At 38.4% G+C, this 8,748-nt stretch overlaps 1 pseudogene; it reads right to left on the bottom strand.

Moving 5' to 3' along the window:
• Positions 1-6,670: 6,670 nt before the first annotated feature.
• Positions 6,671-8,418, bottom strand: LOC103680223 (annotated as a pseudogene).
• Between the last annotated feature and the right edge of the window lie 330 nt (positions 8,419-8,748).

The raw sequence follows: 8,748 nt of genomic DNA, 5'->3' as shown, positions 1-8,748 counted from the left end.
CTTTAATATGTGTTCAAATGTAATGTATTCGTTTTTTATTTTAGAAACATATTTTAAAATGTGTGGCTCTTGTCTTTAGTGAGAGAGAAGTGGAAAGAAAAAATCTATGCATTCCAGGAAGCATCCCAATTTTAATTAAAAATGCCAGGCTAATTTGTCTCCCTCCCAGAGCCACCGATATTTTGCCTTTGGGCTGTTGTGGAGACTTGTCTGCCATTTGTCTGAATATAAATAACTCTCATTTTCACACTTGTCTTTTCTTGCAGTTTGTCAAAATGGTTGCTTATAGCGGTAAATTAATTTCATATCTGGAGAGGAGAGATATATATAGAGAGAGAGCGCGAGTGCAAGTGAGCTTGTGTACAATTTCTCAACAAAAGACTATTTTATCTGTTATGTGAAAACAAGAAAACAGATTGTCTTGGGGGCCCCCAAGACCACCCTTAGATTGGGTGATTTGCTAAAGGGACTCACAGAGCGTTGAAAAGCTGTACTGAGCACCATGGTTCATTACAGTGAAGGGATACAGATTAAAATTAGCAAAGGAAAACGATGCTTAGGGCAGTGTCCAGGACAAACTGGGCACAGGCTTCCCGTTGTCCTCTCCCACTGGAGTCGCACAGACAGCATTTAATTCTTCCTTCAGCAATGTGTTTTGACATTTGAAAAGTGGTGCCAAACGGGAAAGCTCCTTGGAACCTTGGTGGACAGGATTTTATTAGGATTTAGTCATAGAAGCATTGAGCTCCATATGACTGACCTTAGCCCTATTCAGTCTTCAGTACCACCACCCCCTACCCCCAGATCTAACAGGTACAGTGTGGCCTAGGGCCCAAGGTAACGAAAATAAGTTAAATCACAATGTCAGCATATTCTCTTTGGTGCGGACCAAGGCCTCAGGTTTACAAAGACACTGTCAGTAAGGATATTCCAGTGCTTTAGAGCTAATCTCCCAGAAGCCTGTCAAGGGTCATCCTGAAGACCTTTGGATTGTGCAACGTTTGGATAACCTCGGCCTGCTGAGTCACCTCTTTTAGTGTGTGGTCATGGTGCCAAATACAGAGGCTTTTCACCTAATTCTGAATGCTGAATTATTTCTTTGGGGAAAGTGTCAAGGCAGTATGGTTCCATTGTCCTCAAAATATTGAACGGAAGCAGACAGCATCACCTTACCTTGAACGGGCCTCTTCTGTGGTGTCTGAATGCTAAAAGCAGGTGAGTGGGTGGGTGGGACTATCATTTTGGAGGCCAATACTAAAGACTGGATTTGTGTAAGAGTCAGTATCTTTAGTCTTTTGTATTTTCTGGTTGTCTCTATTGGCCCCTTGTGACAGTGGTAAATATTTCCCGTAAGAGGAAATAGAACCTGGTTACCTTTTCTTGCCTCTTCATACATTTTTTTTCTTTTTTTCTTAAAGATTTTATTTATTTATTTGGACAGAGAGAGACAGCAAGAGAGGGAACACAGGCAAGGGGAGTGGGAGAAGGAGAAGAAGGCTTCATGCCAAGCAGGGAGCCGATGCGGTCTCGATCCCAGGCCCCTGGGATCATGACCTGAGCTGAAGGCATACGCTTAACAGCTGAGCCACCCAGGGGCCCCGTCTTCATAAATTTCTTCATCTCGTTTTACAGCATGTAATCCAGCAGAGAAGAAACAATAAGGGTTTGATGGATGGAAACATTTTTGTTTGGAAAAAGTAAGAACAAAGGTCGTGGGCACAGAATGCTAAAAATGGAAATCTTGTATCTATCCATGGGGATTCCTGAGGATCATGGGAACATTCTGAAGATAGGGGGACATGGAGAATTTTTAGTCACTATTAATCCAATGTGTTGATCTGTTTTTCCAACTTCCCAAAATTTTTGGCGGGCAGGCCTTTCTGCTATTATTTCTTTTTAGGCGTTGTGTTAACCTGTCAACTGTACTTGATTTCAGTCATTTAGAAGAATATAATGGATATACAGAGTATAGGGGTGTTCATGGCTTCTATCTTAGACCTGTAACCCATGGTAACAAGATTAGTTCCAGACCTCTCCTATGGATCAAACAGGAATGGATACAGTGCCCGTAATTCAAAGGAAAGCCATGGAATTTGATCGCTGAAAGGTGCACTGGGGTGCAAGGTCACGTACCTGATCTCCTTCAGCATAGATAAGGTTTAGTGAGATGACCAGCATGCTTTTCTGTTATGAATGTATATTTTACATTTAGAAAATCGGAATTGGGGGCGCCTGGGTGGCACAGCGGTTAAGCGTCTGCCTTCGGCTAAGGGCGTGATCCCGGCGTTATAGGATCGAGCCCCCTCTCTGAGCCTGCTTCTTCCTCTCCCACTCCCCCTGCTTGTGTTCCCTCTCTCGCTGGCTGTCTCTATCTCTGTCGAATAAATAAATGAAAAATCTTAAAAAAAAAAAAAACAACAACAAACTTCCATTAAAAAAAAAAAAAGAAAATCAGACTTGCCTAGAAAATACAAAATTGTTACTCAAATGGTATTTAGAACTCAACTGAGTCCTGTGTGACTTGGAACCTAAATGTATCCTAGGGCACAATGAAGGAGCATTGGATAAACACAGAATTGAATTTACATGGGCCTTGAGTATTAATAGTGGTGCCTGAACATGTTTAATAAGGAGAAAACTTCATAAGAAGAACCTTTCAAAATTGTGAGCTGTGCTAATACATTTTTTGGAGCGGGTCTGAATTGGCTTTTTTTGGGTCTTGGTTCTTTATGGAATAGCAAATTTTTTTGCGTTCCAGATCCTGCTAAGTTGGTTGTATAACAGGACCACTTGCATTTTTTTTTTTTTGGGTAACTTTTGAAAAATTTTGGATTTTATTAAAGAGGGATTGATTTAATATTCATACGATTTTTCAAATGTATTTGCTTTTAAAATATGCAGTTTAAAGGCCAGATGACTTTTATTAAATAAGAAACTATCTGATTCTAATTATTTTGCCCTCCATTTCCCCCTCATCTCCTGCTGTTCAATCTTCTCTCCTGCTCTCCTGCCACCTTTTCTCCCTCCTACTCATTAATCCATGTATCCATTGAATATTTATTTAATACTGTCCTATTCAGTAGTACAATAGTAATCACTAGGGGTAAAGTGGTGGGTAAAGTTCATGTCTTTTCCTTAAGAATGTCAACAGCCTCAGCGATATTTAGTGTTAGTCTTTTTTTTTTTTTTTTAAAGATTTTATTTATTTATTCGACAGAGATAGAGACAGCCAGCGAGAGAGGGAGCACAAGCAGGGGGAGTGGGAGAGGAAGAAGCAGGCTCATAGCCGAGAAGCCTGATGTGGGGCTCGATCCCATAACGCCAGGATCACGCCCTTAGCGGAAGGCAGACGCTTAACCGCTGTGCCACCCAGGCGCCCCTAGTCTTTTTGTTTTAATCATTTTGATGGCTGTCAAGTTTTCTCTAATTTCGATCTTAATTTGCATTTCTCTGATGATTAACGGTGTTGAGTTCCTTGTCATGTGTTCATTGGCCATTCATATACGTTCTTTTGTGAAGTATCTTGTTCTTTGGCTAATTTTTAGTGGATACTTTATCTTTTTGAAATTATAGGGGTGCCTGGGTGGCTTAGTTGGTTGAGTCCGCCTTAGCTTCAGGTCCTGATCCCAGGCTCCTGGGATGGAGCCTGCATCTTGCTTCCTGTTCAGTGGGGAGCCTGCTTCTCCCTCCTGCTCTACCCTTCCCCCCCTGCTGTGGGAGCGCTCTCTTTCAAATAAGTGAATCAAATCTTTAAAAAAAAAAAAAATGAAATTGTAGGTAGGAATTCTGTGTTCTGGATACAAGTCTTTTATCAGATATATATATTGAAAACATTCTCCCATTCTGTGGCTTTTCTCTTTATTTAATGGTCTATTTTCATAGAGAAGTTAATAAAGAACAACTCATCAATATTTCTTTTATGTTTAGTATTTCTGTATTCCATCTATGAAAATTTGTCTACCCAAGGTAATGAAGATATTAAATACCTATGCTTAATTCTAAATGCTCTACAGTTTTAGCTTTCATGCTTAGGTCTATTATCCATCATCAATTAAATTTTGTATGTATCGTGATGTAGAAATCAATGTTCGTTTTCTTTCAATTTTATTATTTTCTGAAAATTTTTTATTCAATGTTAATTAAAATACATTGTTATATTAGTTTCAAGTATACAATATGATTGAGCCCCTTCACCTACTTCACCCATCCCCCAGCCCACCTTCTCTGTGGCAACCAGCATTTCTCCTTATTTAAGAGTCTGTTTTTCGGGGCACCTGGGTGGCTCAGTTGTTATGCGTCTGCCTTCAGCTCAGGGCGTGATCCCAGGGTTCTGGGATCAAGTCCCACATTGGGCTCCTCCGATGGGAGCCTGCTTCTTCCTCTCCCACTCCCCCTGCTGTGTTCCCTCTCTCGCTGGCTGTCTCTGTCAAATAAATAAATAAAATCTTAAAAAAAAAAAGTCTGTTTTTCATTTGTTCCCCCCCCCCTTTTTTTGTTGGTTCGTTTGTTTTGTTTAATAGTTTTTTTGTAAGAGAAGTTTTAGATTCACAGAAAGATGGAGCAGCAAGTACTACTTGTTCCCCTGAGTGCCCCTCCCTCTACTCTAAGACTCCACGATTTGCCTACATGTAGTGTCTTGTACAGGTGGAGTCCGCCTTAGCCTTGGGTCCTGATCGCAGGCTCCTGGGATGGAGCCCTGCATCTTGCTCCCTGCTCAGTGGGGGGCCGGCTTCCCCCGCCCCCGCAAGCTTTTCTCCCCCCACCGTTGCCCGTCCCCCCCCAATTTAATAGATATTATTTTTTTTCAAGCAGGTTTAGATTCACAGCAAAATTGAGTGGAAAGTACCCCCTGCCCCCTTACAGGCAGAACCTCCTTAAATATCAAAAACATCCTGCACCCCAGGGGGGCATATTTGTTATAATTGATGAACCACACTGATAAATCATTATCACCCAAGGTACATAGCTTACGTTAGATTTCATTCTGGGTGGTGTATAGACTATGAATTTTGATACATTTATAATGACACACATCCACTATTTTACTATACTGAATGGTTTCACTGTGCCCCAAATCCTCTGTATAATCTGTATAATCCTCACTGCCTCATCCCTTACCTGGAAACCACTCATCTTTCTACTATGTTCAAAGTTTTGTCATTTTTAGAATGTCATATATAGTTGGAATTACAGTGCATGCAGCCTTTTCAGACTGGCTTCTTTCACCTAGTAATATGCATTTAAGGTTCATCCATAGCTTTCCATAGCATAATAGCTAATTTATTTTTAGTGTTGAATAATACTCCATTGTTTGGATACACCGCATTTTATTTATTCATTCACCTACTGAAGGATATCTTAGTTGCCTCTGTATTTTGTCAATTGTGAACAAAGCTGCTATTAACATCTTTATGCATTGTTTGGTGTGGATGTTTGCTTTATCTTCTTTTGGGCAAAAACAAGGGCGTGCGGTTGATGGATCATATGGTATGTTTAGTTTTGGAAGAAACTGCTGACTGTGTTACAATGTGGGCATGCCATTTTGCATTGCTACCAGCAGTGAAGGAGAATTGATGTTGCTCCACATCTTTGCCAACATTTGGTGTTGTCAGTGTTCCAGATATTGGCCATTCTAATAGGTGTGTATTGGAATCTCAGTGTTCTAATTTGTGATTCCCTGATGGCATATGATGTTGAGCATCTGTTCATATGCTTGTTTGCCAACTGTGTATTTTCTGTGGCGGAATGTCTTTGGCCAGTTTTTAATCGGATCGTTTTCTTATTGTTGAGTTTTAGGTTTTTGCGGAATATTTTGGACAACATTTCGTTATCAGATAGGTCTGCAAATATTTTCTCCCAGTCTATGGCTTTTCTCCTCATTCACTTGACATTGTCTTTCACAGAGCAGAAGTTTTTAATTTTCCTGAAATCTAGCTTATCAAATATTTCTTTCATGGATTGTGCCTTTGGTGTTCTATTTTAATACCATCACCACAGTCAAGGTTATGTAGATTTCAACTATGTTATATTTACAAACTTTATAGTTTTGTATTTTGCGTTTAGGTCTGTGATGCAGTTTGAGTTAATTTTTGTGCAGGGTGTAATATCTGTGTCTAGTTTCTTTTTTGGTGGAGGTGGGTGGGCTATGGATGTCCAGTTGTTCCAATACTATTTGGTGAAGGGTTCATATTAAAAATATAATTGTTCTGTAATTCTACATGTTGAAAAGCCTTTCTTTTCCCTAATTAAATTGTTTTGGTGCCTTTTTGAAAATCAGTTGACCATATATGTGTGGGTCTATTTCTGGGCTTTTTACTCTGTCTCTTGATTTGTCTGTTGTTCCAATAACCCTATGTCTTAAAAATTGTGTCTTTAAATGGAGTAAGTCTTTAAATTAGAAAAGTCAAGTCTTCTGCCTTCGGATCTGTGGCATTGATATTTTCATGTCTTTGAATCCATGAACATAATAGATCTCTCAGTCTCTCTATGTATTCTTTAATTTCTGTCATCAATATACTTTAGTTTTGAGTATAGAGACTTTACCCATGTTCTGTTAAGTTTGTTCTTCAATATCATGCTGACGTTATTTATAAACAATGTAAATTTTGTTTTCCAGTTTGCTTATTCCTAGGATAAAATACAATTGTTTTTTTGTTTATTGCCCTATTAAATTAATCAGTAATTTAATTGATCATATTTCAAGGTTTTTTGTGGGTTCATTAGAATTTTCTATATACACAGTTATGTCATCTATGAAAAGTTTTATTTATGTTCCTTTCTGATGTTTATGCTTTATTTTTTCCCCTCCCATATCACCACACTCATTAGGACCTCTAGGACAATGTTGAACAGAAATGGTGAGAGTGAAATCTTTAAGTTTAGGGACCAAATGGCCAGTATTTCACCATTACATATGACTTTCTTTTGTATGCTGTTTATGAAATCGATTAATTTTACTTCCGTTCCTCATTGCCAAGAGTTTTTATCGAAATTACATAGTGGATAATGTCAAATGCTTTCTTTACATTTCCTAACATGGTTGATTTTTTTTTTTTTAACCTTTATTCTGCTAATGTGGCACGTAAATTTCTAAAATCAATGTTAAAAGATCTTCTATACTTAAAGTAAACTTGTCATGGTCCTTTTTACATAATATGGGATGCAGTTGTAATCTTTTGTTTAGATTTTTGCACTTATGTTTTTGAATGATACTGGCATATAATCATCCTTTTTCATTTTTGTTTTTCGTCAGGTTTTGATGTTGAAAGTATGCTGATTTCATTAAATAATTGGGGAACTTTTCCCTCTTTTTAATTTTTATTTTTTTAAAGTTCTTAAGTTTATTAATCTTCTCATGAAAAATGTGCACGATCACTACAGATTCCGTTTCTGTAGGATCTTTACTCCTTCTGTTGTCCATTCTCCAGTTTAATTTTTGCCAGCACCAGCATTGGCTTTTATAGTCCCCCTGACTTTCTTCATTCTGTTCTCATGTTCCTTCCACTGTTTCTTTCGAGGTCTTTTTCTTCTCATATAGGCCATGCCTTGCAAGTCTATGTTTGGGGTCATTTTTCTTTGCATTCTCGAAGGAATCATATCCTAAGCAGTTGACTTGTCACCACCAAAATGGGTTCTGAATCCAGATATCAAGATGATATCCGGTGTGGTCTTGTATATCTCGGCTTGTTTTTCCCGAACTTCTGTCTTAGGTACTGTTGCTTTTCTGGGGTGAAGAATATTAATGACCATCTGTTTCTGCTGAAGTAGTTGGTTGGCCATGAACTTTCTGGTCTAGATAGTTGGTGTGTTGTTCATGGTGGTGGCAGAGCTTCAAGCAGCCAGGGAGGAAAGGAGCTCCCTCTTTTTAAATTTAAGCTGTATAAGAGTTAAAGATTTGTGATATGTTTATGAATCCTTAAATGTTTGGTAAAATTCTCCAGGAAAGGTTCCTGAGCCTGGAGTTTTGTTTGTGGGACTAGAATTACAAATTTAATTCCTTAACAGTTTTAAGGTTAGGTAGGAATTTGTCTATTTTGTAGGTTAGGAAATATTTTTCCTCTACCCTTCTAGGTTCTTTGGCTCATATAATAATCAAACTGGAATAAGACAGATTTAATAGGAGAAATACAAATTTAATTTTGTACGTAAGGGAACTTCATAAAAATATGATATCCAATGGCAGTCAGGCAGGTCTAGCCTTATATGCCTCCCTGAGTTAACAGTGGGAAAGTGGGGGAGGGTAATTCACAGGAGTATAAGAGCATATGTTTAGTAATTAGATGTTTGTCTTGACATACTGATCATTCAGATCAAAGTTATCTCTGGTAATAGCTCTTTCTGGGGCAAAACCCCTTTCTAAATTCTTTTAGGTAATTAAGGGAGAGGTAAAAGCTTTTGAGTGTACTTGGTCCAGATTGCTTTCAGCCCCAAATAATGCACATGCTGAAGTCTCATATTTTAGAGTTGTGTATTTTGCTTCCCTTCAATTTTAGCTACATTTTCTCTGTGTTTAATATGGTCGTGATTTTTTTTTTAACTTCTTGAGAGAAATGACTAGATCAGATCACCTTCTTTTTAAAGCTCCAAATAGTAGCTATTTTAGGCCTGTGACCAATACAGTCTTTTTCACAATTATTCATCTCTTGTATTGTATCTCAAAAGCACCCATAGGCAATACTTAAACAAGTAAGCTCGCCTGTATTTTTATAAGATTGTTTCCAAAAGCAGGTGACTGGCCAGTGGGCCATA

Source organism: Ursus maritimus (assembly GCF_017311325.1).
Source record: "Ursus maritimus isolate PB19 chromosome X unlocalized genomic scaffold, ASM1731132v1 scaffold_X1, whole genome shotgun sequence".
In the NCBI taxonomy this organism is placed as follows: domain Eukaryota; kingdom Metazoa; phylum Chordata; class Mammalia; order Carnivora; family Ursidae; genus Ursus; species Ursus maritimus.
The sequence above is the reverse complement of the archived record's forward strand: the minus strand, read 5'-3'. Positions and strand labels throughout refer to the sequence as shown.